The sequence below is a fragment of the Choloepus didactylus genome, chromosome 10, assembly GCF_015220235.1.
Source record: "Choloepus didactylus isolate mChoDid1 chromosome 10, mChoDid1.pri, whole genome shotgun sequence".
NCBI lineage: Eukaryota > Metazoa > Chordata > Mammalia > Pilosa > Megalonychidae > Choloepus > Choloepus didactylus.
In genome coordinates, this window is record NC_051316.1 from 130,807,635 (window position 1) to 130,818,625 (window position 10,991).

The 10,991-nt window shown below is 53.6% G+C and overlaps 1 pseudogene; it reads right to left on the reverse strand.

Annotated features, from left to right (window-relative positions):
- Window positions 1–9,387: 9,387 nt before the first annotated feature.
- LOC119505376 lies at window positions 9,388–9,918 on the reverse strand (annotated as a pseudogene).
- Between the last annotated feature and the right edge of the window lie 1,073 nt (window positions 9,919–10,991).

Here is a 10,991-nt window from a genome sequence, read left to right on the forward strand (position 1 = left end):
TCCTGCAGGAGGCAAAACCAGGGGGACGACAGAAAGGGGAGTGATGTGCTGGGGTGAGGGGCACACGATGTGGAGGGCACAGACACGGGGTCAGACGGAGGAGGGCCTGGCCGCCCCATCCCCTTCCTGGCTCTGGGGTTAAGCCCCCCTGACTGCAGGGGCCACTGGGCAGGGCCTCGGCAGGTGCTGCATCCGGGGAGCCGACCTGCGCCAGGTGTGCCGGGCTTCCGGGGGTGGGGGGTGGGGACTTGTCCGGTGGGGGCTGCGTGGGGGGCCGTGTCCGCCGCGGGGGCCTGAGCGGAACAGGCCTTGTGCCCCACGCCCACCCTTCCTGCCCACGTGGCTCCTGCTCTGTTGAGCCCTGATGCTGCGGAAAGTGCCGGAGTCGTGTGGAGCTGGGCACAGGCCCCGGGGCCCCGGCCGTCTGCTGCAGTTTGCCGGGACTAGGAGGGCCTGGGCTCTGGGGCCCACCGGGTCCACATCCAGCCTGTCCTCCCTGTGCCGAGTTCACCTGGGGGAGGGCACCTCCAGCTTCCCGGACCCCTCCCCCTGGGTGTTGCTGGGCTGGGATGGGGGTGAGGGGCTCCCCACCTCCTCCGGGACTTTGGAAACCAATTCCTGTTTTAAATGTTCCGGGAGACTGGATAGGTAAAAGGGTCCAGGCAGAGTCCTCTGTGAGACGGAGAGTCCAGCCATGATGTAGACAGTCGGCAGCCGGGGACGGACAGGCCGGGAGGGCAGGAGGGTGGGACGCGAGCCCGGGGGTGGGTGCCCTCGGCACGGACGAGCTGGGGCTTTCTGAGCTCGAGGGCTGCCCGGGACAGGTCCTGGCAGATTTGCCGGTGACTGCTGGCCGACCCCACCTCTCGGCATGAGTGGGGGTCCCCAGGAAGCAGCACACAGCTGAGCGATGGGGGAGATGGACAGCAGGTCCCTGCGACCACGTGTGAGCAGGTGGCCGGGACAGCCTGGGGCTGGGGGCCGGGGAGCAGGCCCATCCCGGGCAGAACATGCTGGGGGTTCCTGGTGAGGGACGGCCCCAGGGGTGGAGGGGGCAGTAACCCCCACAGGGTCCCCATCGGCCATGGGGTTGAGGGTGTGCTTGGGGGGCTTGGCCTGTCGGGGACCAGAGTTGGGGTCAATGTGGCTGACTTGGTGGCCCCCCCAGCCCACCCAGCTGGCTTCCTCTTGTGCGTTTCCTGGGTGAGCCGGGCTGGCCCCTGGCTGGGAAGGGGCCCTGGCCGGCTGAGCCTTTGCCGTCCCGCTCTGTCCCCAGATGTCCTCGTGGCAGCTTGCTCCTCGCTCTGAAGTGGCCTCCGCTTCCCCTTAGCTCGCCCTGACCTCAGGCGGCTTCACCTGGCTGCAGCCCCCGTCCTGGCCCTCTGGCCACCCAGGTGAGCCCATCACGGCAGAGCGAGCTCCCAGCCGATCGACGGGCACATCAGAAAAGCTCTCACGCACCCCGCCGTGGCCCTGACGTGCAGCAGGACCTCCCCCCGGGCCCCACGAGACAAGCTGGGCACCCCCTCTTCCCTGACTGGCGTCGTCCTTGCCCGTGTGACCCCGGCCGGCGTGGGCACTTCTCGGGACCCCGGCCTCCCGTCAGCCCCCAGCACGGCCCCCGACACGTCACCTGCCTTCCTGGTCACAGGTTTGTTGTCTGTCCCCCCACTAGGAGGTGGGTCCCCAGGGCAGGGCTGTACCCCCGGGTTCACCACTTTGCCCTTTCCCCCCTTTCTGCTTCCGAGGACACCGGGGGTCTCGTGCTGGGCAGCGGGAGCCACTCAACGCTGTGGAGCCTCGGTTTCCCTCTAGGGGACTTTTTCCACCGGAATCTGCGAGCGGGTGGGCTGTCCGCGCTGCAGTCCATCACATTTCCTTCCTGAGACGTTCTGCCTTTCTCGTGCGTGTCCCAGTCGAGGGCCTTTTCATTAGACTGAAATGGCTCAGCGTCAGGCAGCGTCCGTCCCCTGCGTTACTCCGTTCCCTGAACGCGACGCCTCCCGGGCCCCGCGCTGCCGCTTGAGCGGGACGTCCCCCCTTTCCACGGCCGGGGCGGGCGCCGGGGCACCCCCCTTCTCTCTGACCCGGGAGGGACATTTCACGCGGCGGAGACGTCACCGCGGAGAACACATAACGAGTAAAAGGCGTGATGTGGACTCAAAACGGCTACGAGGCAGCCCCCCGGCCCCCGCAGCCCCCCACCCACCCGCACTGAGGTCGGGACTTCATCTGTCCCATTAAATCTACTTATCGGAAGGAAAAATGACTCACTCGGAGGAGCTATTACCCAGCGTCCCGCTCGTTGGATGATTGTTACCTTCCGCTGGGGCTCTCCGGAGCTTCTTGGCCTTGGGGGCTGCAGCCTGGGGCGGTTTTCCCTGAAACTTGTCACAGAGCCCCTGGCGTCGTGTCTCGTGCCGGGCAGTGTGGGGCAGCGCGGGGGCCTGGCCTGCGAGTGCTGCCGACTTAACCCACTTGGGCAGCACACCCGGGACCCCTGCGCCCGTGAGCTGCCCCTGGTCCCTTTCCCAGCTCAGTTCACCAAGCGGCTGCCGTCCCCGGGCTGGGCCCGGAGCACAGAGATGCGGCTGCTGTCCAGTTTCCGGGCGAGCGGGTGACGGACAGACATCAGCCTGCAGGTCACCCCATCGCCCACACCAGCGTTCCCAGAGGACGGTTCTGGGTTTGCTCTGCCCTGGTGGGTCGTCTGGGCTACGTTCTGGGCTGGGCGCTGAGGACAGCCAGCGGCCCGGAGACTCGGGAGCCTGGAGGGAAGCGGCTCGAGGGTCGAGGGGGTGGAAGGAGGAGGGGCGGGGGTGAGGGGGTGGGAGGGTCTCGGATGAGTCAGCGGGGGGAGCACACGTGTCCCAGGGAGGCCACTGAAGTCCTGGGGCCCTGAGGGCAATCACCACCTGCAGAAACGCAGCAGACAGACTTACTGCCACTTGGGACACACAGACCCCGCGGGAGTCTTCAGAGAAGGGAGGAACCGAAATAACCAACCAAAATTCACAGGAGACCAACAGGGGAGGGGGTCAAAATTCAAATGAGCTCTGACAAAGAGAAAACAGAGAGGGCAGGGGCTCTCCGAAGGGGCCCCCAGAATTCAGTGCACTGCCCCCCGAAAAGCAGCTGGGAAGCATGGCTGTGACAAGGGGACACACTGCTGCAAGAGGACGTGACTGAGTGCGGGGGCCCCGGGAGAGGGGGCGGCGTGTGCCGAGGCCCCATGGTGCACAGGGTACGGGGTGAGCACGGGCTGAGAAAGGCTCTCGGCTGCGGTGCGGGGCAGGGGTGGGCGGCAGGGGCCGCGGCCTTGTGACGACAGCAGCCGACCCTGATGGGGCCCTCCTGCGTGCCAGGCTCGTCTCCCACTTGCTTTACACGTCCACAGCACTCGAAAGGCAGGGAGCTCTTACTGTCCTCATTTTATGGGTGAGGAAAGAGGCACAGACGTGCTGACCGATTTGCCCAAGATCAATAGCTCATGCAAGTGGAGCCCGAGTGTGAAGCCCGGAACCACTCTCTCAGCTGCTTCATTGCGTGGCCTCGATGTGGGATTAGAGGGTGTCCTGGGTTTAACTGTGTCCAAAGTCATGGCCCTGACCCAATAGGGGCCGTGTCCTTGTGAGAAGAGGGGAGACCCAGAGACCCAGGGAGGAGAGGAGAGTTTGGGACACAGTCAGAGGGACATTTCCTCCTGGCCCTTCGTGCTCTTCGTGACAACTCGCTAGTGCATATTTTAAACAGAGACTTTAGAAAGGGCCATTGGGAATGGAGACCCTCTCCTTGCTCAGGGCGAGTGGCATGGAAGCCCCTCTCCCAGATGGGACCCCGGGCCCAGGTAGAGGCCCTCTCACCTGAGACCCGGGGGACCCTCTCTGGGTCTCGGGGGGTGGTTCTCCAGCAGGAGAGCTCCCCGGGCTGAGCAGAGCCCTCGTCCGCCGCCCCCACCCAGGGTCCCTCCACGGGGCCTCGGGAACCTGCCGTCCAGCTGAGCCGTTCCTGGGGGTCCCGGGGCTCTCCTCCCACCTGCCCAGCCCAGGCCAGGTGCCGCCCCACTGGGCACAGCTCCCCGGGTCTGTGTCAGACCCAAAGCCCGGGGGGAAGGCAGCCGGGCTCGGAGCCGGGGCGCGGTGGGCCGGCTGTGTCCTGGGTCGTGGTGGGCTCTCACGCCGATGTGACGACCGAACCTTCTTCCCGCCGTCACCCGCGGGCTCTGGGGACCACCGTCGTGTCCAGACCTGCCTTAGGTGGCCTCCAGGGCGCCTCCACCTGGGTGGTCCCGAGGGGGTTCCCACATGGCCCGAGCCCACCGGGCAGGTGCAGCTGAAGGGACGGCGCCGAGGGGTGCCCCAAGGTGAAGGGGGACGGGGAAGAGCAGGGCGACCCTGCCGGGCTCAGGCTCCCACGGGGCCAGGGGCAGCCCCACCCCAGCCCTCCAGGCGCCCTCTCGGATCGGAGCACAGGGCCCTGCTGTCCCCTCGCTGCAGTGGACAGGTCCCCAAGCAGGGCCAGCGTCTCCCCACACCGGCGACAGAGCCTGAGGGTGGCCGTGTCTGCGGAGGGCAGAGGCCGTCCCTCCCCACTCTCCAGCCCCCCACCCCCCAGCACAGTGTCCCCCGGGCCTGGCGTCTGCAGGCAAATCCAGCAGCGACGTCCTCGTTCCGTGTTCTCCTTCAGTGGCCGGGAGGGCGGCGGATGCAGAGATGATCCAGGTTCCCGGTCCAGCCCCCTGGTCAGCGGAAAGAGCAGCGTCTCCACTGGGTCTCAGAGAGGGGGTGGCCGTCGGCTGAAGGGGGGGTGGCCTGGCATGTCCTCTCTTGACCCCCAGCCTGCTTCCTGCTGGGCCACTCCTGGAGTCTCCCCGGGGTCCCTGCCTGGGATCAGATCATGCTGCTCTGGACGCCCCGCACTTACCTGTGGCAGCCTCGCGGGCAGGAATTGTCCTCGGCACAGCGTGGACAGCGTGGCCCAAGACCGACCGGGGCTGGAGGGGGCCAGGGAGTGGACAAGGAAATGCAAACGCAGGGGAGATGACGGCGATCGTGGTGCAGAGCCTGCCCCAGCATTGGGGGTGCCCGGAGCTGGGGGCCCGGGGAGGCTCCACGAGCAGAGCATTTATGGGAAGCAGCAGCCGTTGCAAGATCTGGGGAAGTGCATCCGGGCCGAGGGAGCAGAGGGTGCAGAGGCTCAGAGCAGCAAGGAGGCAACGCACGGTCAGCCTTGGACAGAAAGCGCATGGGGCTGGTGTGTGGGGAGCAAGTGGGGAGACGTGGGCTTGGAGAGGGGGACATGGCAGAGAGCCAGGGCAGGTCTCCTGTGACCCCCAAATGCGCTGGCAGAGGCTTTGGAGAGGGGCAGTGAGTGTTGCTCATGGCTCCTGGTGGGAGCCCGTCTTTCCAAGGATAGGACGTTAGGTGGGGCCCCAGGCAGGGCACCCTGGGATCGGCCTGCCCTGCTGGGGAAGCTGTGGGGTCCATGTCCCTGGGAGACAGGACCCCTGATGGGGAGACCTGCCGGGAGAACCCAGGCCGTGGCTGACTCCCCAGAGGCGCCAGGGAGGCCGCGGGGACCTTTGTCCTTTGCCGGGTGGCGCTACCTGTGTCACCTTTACACCCGGGCCACTGAGGAGCGAGTGCGGGGGTGACATGCAGCCCTGCGCCCCTGCTCGCCTGGGAGGTGAGTGCTCCGGGGAGGAGCTCCGTGGCCCAGCTCATCTGCCTCCCAGCGGTGGTGCCAGGGGAGTCCCTGTCCCACCGCAGTCCCTTCGTCCCCTGGTTGGGAGGCTGTTTGGGTTCTCGACTTATCCCTGAGCCTATTTCGGTAACTTCTATTTTCCTGGAAAATTGTGCGTTTCCTCTACGACTTTTATTTAATTTAATTTCTCCGCTACAAGATGATTCGTAGGCGTCTGTTGCGGTTTTTTAAAAAAGTTTTTTATGTTTATTTGTGCACACAAGAATTCCTTTCCATGTCATTTCTTCTTAAACCTCAGTGAAGATTTGTCTATTTAAATACGACTTTATTTTACTCTTGCTCCTGGAAGATAGTTTTGGGTTACAGAATTCTAGGCTGACAACTGTTTTCTCTTAACAGTTGAAAATCTCGTTCTCTGCCATCTGGCTTCTCTTGATGCTGGAGGGAACCTGTTTTCTGTTTTTTTTTTTTTTTTTTTTTTTCTTTTTTTCCCCCCATTTTTTCACTTCTACCTCTTTATTTAAAGTTCATAATTATTGCTGACAGGGTGACGCAGGAATGAGACACGGACACAAAGCTAAGAATTAAGGGAGCAGGGGGCCCACTTGCATCTCGTGCTAAGTGGACGACAATGCAGCCTTGCTCCAGCTATTTATTTCAGAAGATCAGGTGTATATGCTAAAGGTGCTCAGGTGGGGGAGAGCCCATCAGGTGTATCCAATCTAGGTTTAAGATAATGGTAGTCACAAGACACACCACTTTACAGGGCGGGCCTGCATGGCATTCTATGCAGGCCTGCAGCTCAGCATTCCAACTCACCACCCTAGATATGCCTCAGGCAACATGGAAGACTCAGTTTCCCACACATAATGTGAGAAACAAGCACTATTCCTAAAAAGGAATAAACGCTCACCGGATTGTGGAGAAGAAAAGAATTTATTCACGGTCTTGCAAGAACGGGCACCCAACCAAAATGTGGGGGTTGGCGAGCAGAACAATAGATTCAGCAGCATTTATCCCCTAAACCTAACCGCAAGTCCCTCCCCTGTTTCTCCATTGGCTGATACTCCAGAGGTTACATTCTATTCGACAAGCCTAACTAGCCCAGCAAATTTGAAACATGCAGCCTGCGCAAATTGGAAACATTTGAAATATGTTTCCTGCCCAAATTTGCAACATTAGGAACCCTTGGAACAAATCCCCACCCCTGACTATAATGGTTATGCCCAGGCCTCTTTAGAGCCAGTGGGGGCTAGTTTGGTAACAAGTTATGAGGCTATTTTGAGAACCTCTACTCCGAGGCTCCACCCTGCAAGGATAGTAGATAGTGGGTGGATAAGCAGGGGGACTGACTGTGGACAGTGGGCGGATAAGCAGGGGGACTGACTGTGGATTACAGTTTGTCTTTTTAACCTTCTACCAATTCCTTAACTGCCCCACCCTGCTAGGCACACCTGTCCTGTGTGAAAGCTAAACTTAATCTCATTCTCACACATAATAAAGTCACAACTGTAAAATGAATGCATTTAAAAACATAAAAGATACATTGTCATGACAAAAATATGCAATGATCATGAATATCTACTGTACATTTTGCCAAAGTCAGAAGAACAAAAGACAATATAAAAAAGTCAATCTTCAAATATATCCTTAAGAAAAGCTCTCTCCTAAATAGTAAAATCCTCACTGAAGCATGTACATCTTTACACATCTGGACAGCAGCTGCACAAAACGGTGGGAGTGGGGGGTGAGCCATAAGAGGACACTGTCTCCTGGTTTTCTAGACAAAAATATGTGGGCACCAGGAATTCAGGATTAAATTTTTAAACACACAGTTAAATCAAAACAAAATGAACATTTCTAACATCTGACAACTGGATGAAACAAAGTAGGTTACATTCTCTTTTTCTCGATAGAAATGAGATGGGACATTTCTTAACCACTCTTAACCCCTTAGTAATTACCTAAAAAAGCTGTGGAGAGCTCCCTTTCCAACCCCAGCCATTCCTACAAAACAAATATCTTCCATGAAATTGCCTTTCACATGACTAAAATATGCTCATTTTCTTGGGACAGGTAATGCTTGGAATACTTCTAATACTTGTTCTCAGATGTGTGGAATTACCAGAGCTGAGATTTTTGAAACCATCTATGTATGACCAATATTTCAATCTTTGTAGAGTGATAATAATCCTTTCACTACCGATTGACTGGATTTCCTTGAGCAAATCTGATTTACTCTCATAATAGTGATGCTGGTGTAATAAGTGATACTCTCAAATTTTTCTTTTAAAAAACATGCAATCCATGTAATATTAAGTAGTAAATTTGTTACAATGTACACTTTCTTGACAAGAAATGACTGTTTTCAGAGCCTATCAGGAAAATAAACCAAATAAACCGATAACAGCATTTACAACCTGTTTTATTACTGATACACTACAACTAAAATTCAAACAATGGATAGTTTATGCATGTGAAATTATGCAAAAAAATATAAAAACCATTATAAGTTTACCTAAAGAAACTAAGGAAAAGATGGGAAGAAGTCAAACGAGCACAACCTACGTCCCAGAGATTACACCAGGCTTCTCAACAGACAGGCATCTACATAAAATTTCTACGAATATTTCTTATATTAAGAAGATGAATTCCAAAGCAAATGTCAGCCAATAGCCCTACCTTGGCAAAGACGAATATTCAGATGAAAAGCAGCTCCACTTGCTAAGGTGCGTCTGCTGAGCAAATCTGCCCTGGCCCTGCTGTAAGAGCTGTCCGAGAGGTGCCGTCACTCGGCTTATTCGTTCACGGTCTGGGCTATTAAAAGAGGAACGTAGAACGATGGGCTTTTAAAAACTAAATACTTTATAGGGTGGACTATAGCAAAAACAATCCTAAATATACTATCTTTTAAAACTCTGGAGAGTAAGATAACTTCATTATTTATAAATACTGAAAATGTAAATGATCCATGGAAATTAAGAGTTGTATTAAGCATTGACTTTTATTTTAACATTCATTCAATGTGCTCTTAAGATCTCTATGAGAGAAGCACTTATTTTCCTCATATATTTTGGCAATGGACCCTAAAGCAAAAGTAGCAGGGCTGTTGAATTCCATGAAACATTTTTTTTCTATAAAGCCAAATTGTTCAATATCTGTATTGTTACCACGCTCATATATTGCCCGGAATACATCTACAGCAACTCAGCAATGTGATTACAACAAAAGTAAGGTAAATAGGTTTACAAAGCATTTGATTTCTTTATTACATAAGAAAGTTTTCCTAGCAGAAATTCAAACAACTGCAATTCAAATCAGATTATATGTGCTTAACCATTATTTAACCTTATATATAATTAAATTTTACCCTCACCGCTACAAATCTATTAGGAATTAGAAAAAGATTTACAGTGTATGAATTCTTGATCTTTGCTGCATTACACTTTGAAATCACTGAGTTAAAACAGCATTTCTCCAAGATTTAAAGAAAAATATATTTTATAAAAGGGATTCTTTTTAATCACTGAATACATAATTTTTGTTACTAAGACAGAAACGTGTTATACTTTTTCCACTATAATTCTCTCTGAAAGAAATAATTTTCTCTTTTAACTCCTAACAAAAGCTACATTTTCAAGACTGAGGGAATCATCAGTAGGCATTCTTTCTTCTTGACCTAAGTTATTTTTCTCTAAAACACATCAAGTAAGATTTTAAAGATCCAGGGAGGGGCAGCTCCATTATTTTTTCCCTCAGTAAACTTTGAGGCGGCTGCTCTGGCTTCCTGGCTTCACGGTGAACTTCGTCTTTGTTATTTTCTTCCATTTTTTCCTCCTCCTCGGTGTCTAGAAGTTGAGGAATACGCTGATTACCCACAAACACATAAATGTGTGTTCAACTCTCTTCCATTTCCTTTTTGGTGGAGCCCCTTGAAGATTCCCCTTGGCCTGAGTTTCATCATTTGTGAGATTTCTAATTGTGCGTCAAACCTAATACGCACCAAGTCCTGCAGATTCTGACAGCCCGTGGGGGGTCCCACTGCATCTGTTCTGCCTTTATTATTCTCACTTGGTTGGAGAAGTGGAGCAAGGAAACAGCAAGGGTATTTTTACTTTCCCATGTGTTTTGTCCAGTTCACATAATTTGTGCTAACTGATCCGCTATAGGCATGACTAGAGTGCCTCCAGCTTCTAGTAATATTTTCATGTAGTTTTCGTGGCTGTCAGATGCTCTCTGGAGGCAATTACCAGCCTGTTTTTCCTTGGCATATTCCACCACATTTGAATGAAGTTCAGTCCCAATTTATTCCAAAAGAACTTGCAGCAACTGGCCACCTGCCTCTGCCACAACAAAGCTGAGCTTTTAAAGTGCAGAGAGACAAAGAGCCTGACAGAAAATGGAGACCAGACAGTCCCCAGAGAAGAGACACAGTGGTGGAATATGCCACGGAAAAACTGGAGAGCTTCATCAAAAATAGTGACAGCTTTGATAAATTTGATAAATTTGAATTCTGTGAACTGCATTTGTGGTTGGTCATTGCCTCCAGATGGCATCTGACAGCCATCGGTATGACCAGATTTATTGTGGAGCCAGAGTCCAGAGAGGCTATGAAAACTACATGAAAATATTACTGGAGGGTGTGACATGGCCATATGTTTGGACAGAGGAGGTACAGATGAAATACCTGTCTCTGTCAAACTCCAACCCAGTGGCCTTGACTCTTGAAGATGACTGTATAGCAATGTAGCTTACAAGGGGTGACAGTGTGATTGTGAAAACCCTGTAGATCGCACTTCCTTTATCCAGTGTATGGACGGATGAGTAGAAAAATGGGGACAAAAACTAAATGAAAAAGAGGGTGGGATGGGGGGGATGATTTGGGTGTTCTTTTTTACTTTTATATCTTATTCTGGTTCTTTCTGGTGTTGGGAAAGTTTTCAAGGGTGGATTGGGGTGATGAATGCACAACTATATGATGGTACTGTGAACAGTTGATTGTATACCATGGGCGACTGTATGGTATGTGAATGTATCTCAATAAAACTGAATTTAATTAAAAAAATACCTATGTCTCTATTCACACTGAATGGTTCTTGGATAAAACCCAAGGGCAGTTGGGGTGCCTGCTCCTGGGGGGGGAAAGAAGTGTGGTGCTGGTGGACATTATACAACTCTTGTCACCATTAGATTTTTTTTTACCAAGTATATACGTTACTTTTTCCATAAGAAAAAATTATTTGTAAAAGGGAGGGGCAAATTAAAACAAGGTGTGTGCACAGCTTAAG